This window comes from Mugil cephalus, chromosome 5 (assembly GCF_022458985.1).
Source record: "Mugil cephalus isolate CIBA_MC_2020 chromosome 5, CIBA_Mcephalus_1.1, whole genome shotgun sequence".
NCBI classification, from domain to species: domain Eukaryota; kingdom Metazoa; phylum Chordata; class Actinopteri; order Mugiliformes; family Mugilidae; genus Mugil; species Mugil cephalus.
Genome location: NC_061774.1, coordinates 13210035 through 13217725, shown reverse-complemented (window position 1 = coordinate 13217725; position 7691 = coordinate 13210035). Strand labels below are relative to the sequence as shown.

General features: G+C 48.0%; 1 long non-coding RNA gene across 1 annotated transcript; it reads left to right on the top strand.

Moving 5' to 3' along the window:
• Nucleotides 1-432: 432 nt before the first annotated feature.
• Nucleotides 433-1592, top strand: LOC125007837. Its single transcript, XR_007112805.1, has 4 exons — nucleotides 433-462; nucleotides 547-732; nucleotides 866-976; nucleotides 1218-1592. It is a non-coding gene; the product is annotated as an uncharacterized LOC125007837 (long non-coding RNA).
• Nucleotides 1593-7691: the final 6099 nt, after the last annotated feature.

Sequence of the window (7691 nt, the reverse complement as noted above, 5' to 3'; positions counted from 1 at the left end):
ACAAACAAAGATATCTTACATTCACTTACCAGTTTTTAGGTTCACTAGTGAAAACAAATATAACAGTCCTGAACTGAATCCTCCTTCATTACTGTTTACAGTCAAAGTCTAAATAATATACTTTATATTCTGCATGTTTCTGTATTTATTTATTAAGAGATAATTACCTTGTTATCAAAAGTCATCTGTGTGTGTTTCTCTCAGCTCCGGTGTCCTCTGTCCATCTGGTCTCTGAGTGTCTGTCCCATGGAGAGAAGAGGGTGTCCTGCTCCTCTGATGGAGGGGACAGTCCTCAGTACAGCTGGACTCTGGATGGACACTCAGTGACAGACACTGAGCTCCTCTCTGGAAATAATGAGACTAACGTCATCACTCTGAAACAAGACGTCTCAGGACATCTGGTCTGTTCAGTCAGGAATCACATCAGTAGTGTCTCCAGAGGAGAGAGGATCTCTACCTGTGGTGAGTGACAACATGATGAGAAATAACTTGGTAATCATGTTGGTGTCATAACATCAGTCATAAATGATATTTGTTTGTTCATAGGCTTCATATTCATCAACTGCACCTTACTTAATGGGACACACATATCAGAGTGGGTGTTTGAAGCCAATAACACACTGTGTATTAACCCAACTACTGCCCCTACCACTAGTTTGGGTACGAAGACTACCATAGTGTCAAATAAACCCTCCAATCAAACTTTGACCAGTAATGAACCATGGTACATTAGTAAGTGAAACTCTACTGTTGTGATTTCATTGCCATTTTTTTTCTCTTTCTATCTTTGTTTGTCTTCCTAAAAAGACATGTATTGTTCTTTGACACAAAGTCCATCTTTCTTGTGTCTTTTATCTTCCAACAGCCTATTTACCACTAATAGTTGGTGTACCCTCAGCCCTGGTCATTGTCTTGGTTGTGGGCTTATCAGTCATCTGGGCTCAGAGGAAAAAGAAAAGACACAACAAACCTAAAGGTACAAAACTAAACTTCACTGGATTCACAGTTATACCATTTGTTGTAATTAAAATTTAAAAAGATATTTAACACAAAAACTGGAAACAGAGGAAAACAGTTAACTTGGCTGTTGCTACTGCAGACAATGACCTACATGAGTATTTTTAAATAAATAAAGCAAATAAATGCATTTCCCAAAATGTAAAACTTGCTTTTTAATAATTAATGAGTTTATGTCTTTCCTTCCTGTTGCTCTACAGAGGAGCAGCAGCAGAGGAGGCAGGCTGAGCAAAGGCCGAATGTGGAGGTGGAGTACGGTCGAGTCAAGCCACGACCCCGGAAGACTGAACCAACACAAGATGATTGTGTTTATGCAAATGTCCATTAAGACTGTTGATTTAAAGATTTACTTCGGGAAAAAAAAGAAGAGGAAAATGTTGGAGGCTCTTAATATAAATGTTACTATCATAAGAAAATTAAATGAAAGACAGACAGAGGCCTCCACCATATAAAGAGACCAGACATGTATTTATTTGTGTCACACCGTGGTGAGGGTGTCTTGTCTTGGGGTTGTTTTGTCATGTCATTTCCTGTTTTATTTTGAAAAGTAACTCTCCTCTTGTTTCAGGTCACTTGCCCTTCCTCATGTGTCACCAGTCTGATTGTCTTCCCTGATTCCTGATTGTGTGTCCACCTGTCCCTATTTCCCTCCATGTGTTTAAGTAGTCTGTGTTCCCCTTGTCTCGTGCCAGAGTGTCGTCTTCGTCAACCTTCTCGTGCTTTCGCTTCACGTTTTCTTCCCAAGTAATTTTCATGTAAGCCTGTGAATCCTCTCGGAGAGATTACTTTGATTGTTTAGTCTTTTCTTAGCCTTTTTCCTCAGTTCTGAGGTTCCTCCATTCGGAGTGTTTTGTGTTTATTTTATGAATTGTTTCTTCATTTTGAATTTTCCTCCCTTTGGAGAGTTTTTTTTGTTTTCCCTGATTTGATTACGTCCAGGAATTTTTGTGGCCATTTGTTGTCCCTCTGTAAGGGATCTCTGTACATTCCAATTAAAGTCCCTAGTCATCTCTGCATACTGAGTCCTGAGTGCTGCTTCGAGTCCCGGCCTGACAGTACACTCTGGCCAGTATGGACCCAGCAGAGACTGACCAGATAACGGCCGCGCTCCGCGCTCACGAGACCCGACTCTCCCGCCAGGAGGAGTTTCAGGTGGCGGTGGTCACGCAGTTGAGTCAACTTTCATCCCAAGTGCAAGATCTGCTTGGACACCTACAGCAGACCCACCACCCGCCAATTGTGCCGGAGCCTCCAGTCACAGCAGTTGCTCCTGTTCCGACAGTACCCACTGCCGGAACAGGAATCAGGCTGGCACCCCCGGAGCGCTATTCCGGAGAACCAGGATCTTGTAAGACTTTCCTCATAGACTGTGCCATTCATTTTGAACATTCCCCCCTTGCATTTGCCACAGATCGGTCCAAGATCGCCTTCATGATGTCTCACCTGACCGGAAGAGCGAGAGTATGGGCCACAGCGGAATGGGACCGAGACTCTTCACTGTGCCACTCGCTTCGACAGTTTCAGACCGCTCTTCAGAAGACTTTTGATCCGGTGTCAACGGACAGAGAGAAAGCTAGGGAATTGAGCGGGTTGAAGCAGGGAAACGACTCGGTAAGCGACTACGCCATCCGCTTCCGCACCCTGGCAACGGAGAGCGGATGGAACTCCGAAGCCCTCTATGATGCTTTTCTGGATGGACTGTCTTTTCCCATACGGAAGCTACTGGTTCCCTTGGACCTGCCTGCGGACCTGGATTCCTCATCGCCCTAGTCATCCGGACAGATAACCGGACCCAAGAACTCCATCGGCATCAGAAGGGCCAACCATCGTTGGAGAGGTACCGACAACCGCTGGTTCGGGGTGGGCACGATGCCCGGGGCCCGACTCCCGAACGTCCTCCTTCCTTATACATGGCAGGAGAGGCTGAACCCATGCAGTTGGGCCAGGCCCAGCTCACCCAGGCGGAACGACAACGTCGTCTCAAGGAGGGGCGTTGCTTCACTGCGGAGAATCTGGACATCGTGTGGTCGTCTGCCCAGTCAAGGCAGCTCGGGGAGTAAGCAAGTTCCCAACCTCAGGTTCTCCTTCACGCAGTTTGACCGCCATAAAGGTAAAACACAACACCACAGTCATGGAGATGAATGTTTTAATTGACTCCGGGGCTGATGAGAGTTTAATGGACTGGGGATTAGCCAAGAAACTGGGAGTGAAAACTGAGGCTATCTCACGACCAATCCTGGCAAGGGCCTTAAATGGTAACGCTCTGTTCACTATAGCCCACGTCACAGAACCCATAGCCATTACCATAAATAATCACAGCGAATTAATGAACTTTTATTTGTTTAAATCACCGACACGCACCCTGGTATTGGGACATCCATGGCTCACACGCCACAACCCCCATATAGACTGGCCTACGGGCAAGATCTTGGGATGGGGGGAGTTTTGTGAGAAAGAGTGTCTGCAGGACAAGATTCAGGAGAAAGTTACCACTGTCATAAATTCTGTTTCCGCTCCACCTGTTACAGACTCCAAGTACCCCGATCTGACTTCGATACCCACCTGTTACCACCACCTCAAGGAGGTTTTTAATAAAATCAAGGCCACGTCACTTCCACCTCATCGACCATATGACTGCGCCATCGACCTCATCCCCGGGTCCACCATTCCCAAGGGGCGGCTGTACTCTGTGTCAGGGCCCGAGCGGCAGGCCATGAAAGGACTACATAGAGTCATCTCTGAAGGCGGGACTCATACGTCCATCCTCGTCACCTGCTGGAGCCGGTTTTTTCTTTGTAAAAAAGAAAGATGGGACCTTAAGACCATGTATTGACTACAGCCCCCTCAATGACATTACTATCAAGAACCGCTACCCCTTGCCCCTCATGTCATCGGTGTTTGATCAACTACAACAGGCCAAAATATTTACAAAACTAGACCTTCGAAATGCATACCATCTGGTCAGGATCAGGGAGGGGGACGAATGGAAGACGGGGTTCAACACCCCTAGCGGTCATTATGAATATCTGGTTATGCCATTCGGACTCACTAATGCTCCTGCTGTGTTTCAGGCCATGATTAATGACGTGCTAAGGGACTTCCTTGACCATTTTGTGTATGTTTACCTTGACGACATTCTCGTCTACTCACCTGACCTGGACACCCATAAAAAACATGTAGCAGCTGTATTACAGAGACTATTAAACCATAAACTTTACGTCAAAGCTGAAAAGAGCGAGTTTCACGCCGATACCGTCTCCTTCCTGGGCTTCATCGTAGCCCCTGGAAGGGTGCAGATGGATCCGGCTAAAGTTAGCACTGTGGTCAATTGGCCCACCCCTGATAGCCGCAAAAAAGTTCAGCAATTCCTTGGTTTTGCTAACTTTTACAGGCGGTTCATCGAGGCTTCAGCGCAATAGCGGCTCCTCTGCACGCACTCACCTCTTCGAAGGTTCATTTCTCCTGGTCACCTGAGCAGGAGCTGCCTTCCAGAAGCTGAAGTCCCGCTTCACCTCGGCGCCCATCCTCATCATGCCGGACACTCGGCGGCAATTCGTGGTAGAGGTGGATGCTTCCAACGAGGGCATAGGGGCTGTCCTTTCACAGCGGTCTGAGCAGGATGGGAAGATGCATCCCTGCGCTTTCCTGTCGCGACGACTGTCCAGAGCGGAGCGGAATTACGATGTCGGCAATCGGGAGCTGTTGGCGGTTAAGGTGGCATTGGAGGAGTGGAGACACTGGTTGGAGGGAGCTGAGCACCCATTCATCGTTTGGACTGACCACAAGAACCTGGAATATATACGCAGGGCTAAGAGACTCAATTCTCGCCAGGCCAGGTGGGCGCTGTTCTTTAACCGCTTTTCTTTTTCTCTTTCTTACAGGCCGGGGTCCCGAAACGTCAAGCCTGACGCCTGTCACGTCTATACGACCCTGAGCCTGTAGCCAAAGAACCAGAGCCTATCCTTCCACTGACCTGTGTGGTTGGAGCGGTGACTTGGCAGATAGAAAATGAGGTTAAGCAAGCTAATGGTGAGGCTCCGCCACCTAGTGGGTGCCCCGAGAATCGATTGTTTGTCCCTGTCGATTTGCGCCCACAGGTGATTCATTGGGCCCATTCCTCGCTGCTTTCCTGTCATCCGGGAGTTCGGCGGACGGTGTTCGCCATCTCTCGGAGGTTCTGGTGGCCATCCATGGAATCGGAGGTCCGGGAGTACGTCGAGGCTTGTTCGGTCTGTGCGAGGAACAAGGTGTCCTCCGGGTCACGTATGGGACTTCTGCAACCACTGCCTATCCCTCCAGACCATGGGCCAATATATCGATGGATTTCGTCACGGGGCTCCCGGTCTCTCAAGGTAACACCACAGTCCTCACTGTGGTGGATAGATTCTCTAAAATGGTCAGATTTATTGCCCTGCCTAAACTGCCTTCAGCCAAGGAAACAGCTGAAATTATGATTGACCATGTTTTCAAGATTCACGGGTTTCCCAAGGACATCGTCTCAGACCGGGGGCCCCAGTTCGTGTCACGGTTCTGGAGGGAATTTTGCCGGCTCATCGGAGCTAAGGCCAGTCTGACCTCGGGCTACCACCCGGAGGCTAATGGCCAGACCGAACGCCTTAACCAGCAGCTGGAAACCGGCCTCCGTTGTCTAGTGTCCCAGAACTCCTCGACATGGAGCAAACACCTGGTCTGGGTCGAGTACGCCCACAACTCCCTGCCTACGTCTGCCACAGGGTTTTCGCCCTTCAAGTGTGTTTATGGTTATGAACCTCCTGTGTTCGCTGCCCAGGAGCCTGAAGTCTCGGTCCCATCCGCCCACGCCATGATCGCCGCTGCCGACGCATCTGGGCCGCTGCACGGCAAGTGCTTATCCGCCAAGGGGACCGGACCAAGAAAGCGGCGGACCGCAAGAGGGCGACCCGCACCTGCTTACCAGCCGGCCAAAGGGTTTGGCTTTCTACCAAGAATCTTCACCTCAGGGTCCCCTCAAGAAACTGGCACCGCGTTTTGTGGGTCCCTTCCCCATTACCAAAGTCATCGGTCCTGGCGCTGTCCGACTCCGCCTGCCTCGCTCCCTCCGTGTTCACCCCACCTTCCATGTCAGTCAGGTCAAGCCGGCCAAGGAGAGTCCCTTGGTTCCCTCCTCCCGCCCCTCCTCCTCCTGAGATGATAGACGGGGGTCCGGTCTACAAGGTTAAACGGCTGCTAGCTGTACGCAACAGGGGCCGGGGCAGACAGTACCTGGTGGATTGGGAGGGGTACGGTCCAGAGGAGAGACAGTGGATCCCATCACGGTTCATTGTGGACCGTACCCTTATTACTGACTTCAACCGCGACCATCCTGAACAGCCTGGACCGTCTGGTAGCCGGTCCTAAGAGGGGGGGTTCTGTCACACCGTGGTGAGGGTGTCTTGTCTTGGGGTTGTTTTGTCATGTCATTTCCTGTTTTATTTTGAAAAGTAACTCTCCTCTTGTTTCAGGTCACTTGCCCTTCCTCATGTGTTCACCAGTCTGATTGTCTTCCCTGATTCCTGATTGTGTCCACCTGTCCCCTATTTCCCTCCATGTGTTTAAGTAGTCTGTGTTCCCCTTGTCTCGTGCCAGAGTGTCGTCTTCGTCAACCTTCTCGTGCTTCGCTTCACGTTTTCTTCCCAAGTAATTTTCATGTAAGCCTGTGAATCCTCTCGGAGAGATTACTTTGATTTGTTTAGTCTTTTCTTAGCCTTTTTCCTCAGTTCTGAGGTTCCTCCATTCGGAGTGTTTTGTGTTTATTTATGAATTGTTTCTTCATTTTGAATTTTCCTCCCTTTGGAGAGTTTTTTTGTTTTCCCTGATTTGAATTACGTCCAGGAATTTTTGTGGCCATTTGTTGTCCCTCTGTAAGGGATCTCTGTACATTCCAATTAAAGTCCTAGTCATCTCTGCATACTGAGTCCTGAGTGCTGCTTCGAGTCCCGGCCTGACAATTTGAGCTGTAGGAGGAAGTTGGGCCACCTGGATAAACCCACACAGTCAGTAGGAAAAAAATGAAATCTCCTCTCAAGAGACAGGATAAAGTCCCTTTCAGCATGTTTGCCCCTGTCTTGTCAACCATGTTGATAGTTTTTTTTCAACAAGACACCCTGTATTCTGTTTGAGAGCAACAGGACTAACAACATTATAAGGAAATGGAAGGTCTTCCTATATTTATTTTATTTAACACTGTAATGTGGTGTTTTTAACGTTCACAACCATATTTATAGAGAAGATTTATAGAGAGACAACAGCAAGGGTTGTTCCAGTGTTTTCAGTTCTTGTCAAAGTCCACTTTACTGTGATGCTCATGTTTTCCACACGATCACATCTGAGTTTTATCACTGAGCTCATAGTTAGTGTTGGGTTGGACTGGACTGCATCATGTTCCTCTTTGATATGAACTCAGTAATTAACACTGTGCATGAATTTACACACATCAGATCATGTCATCAAAATGTCAACATCATGATCTTCAGAGATGTTGTGGCAGTGCTGCTGTTGTGTTACTAGATTTATGTTTGAAACAGGTGAGACAATAGACACATGACTGTAGTTAAAATTAAAAATAAACTGAGTAATAATAACTACTCAGGGGAGTTTGTTGTGATTCTCCACATACGGATTTAAAAGGTTTTATTTCAGTAATAGGAGAATTTTAA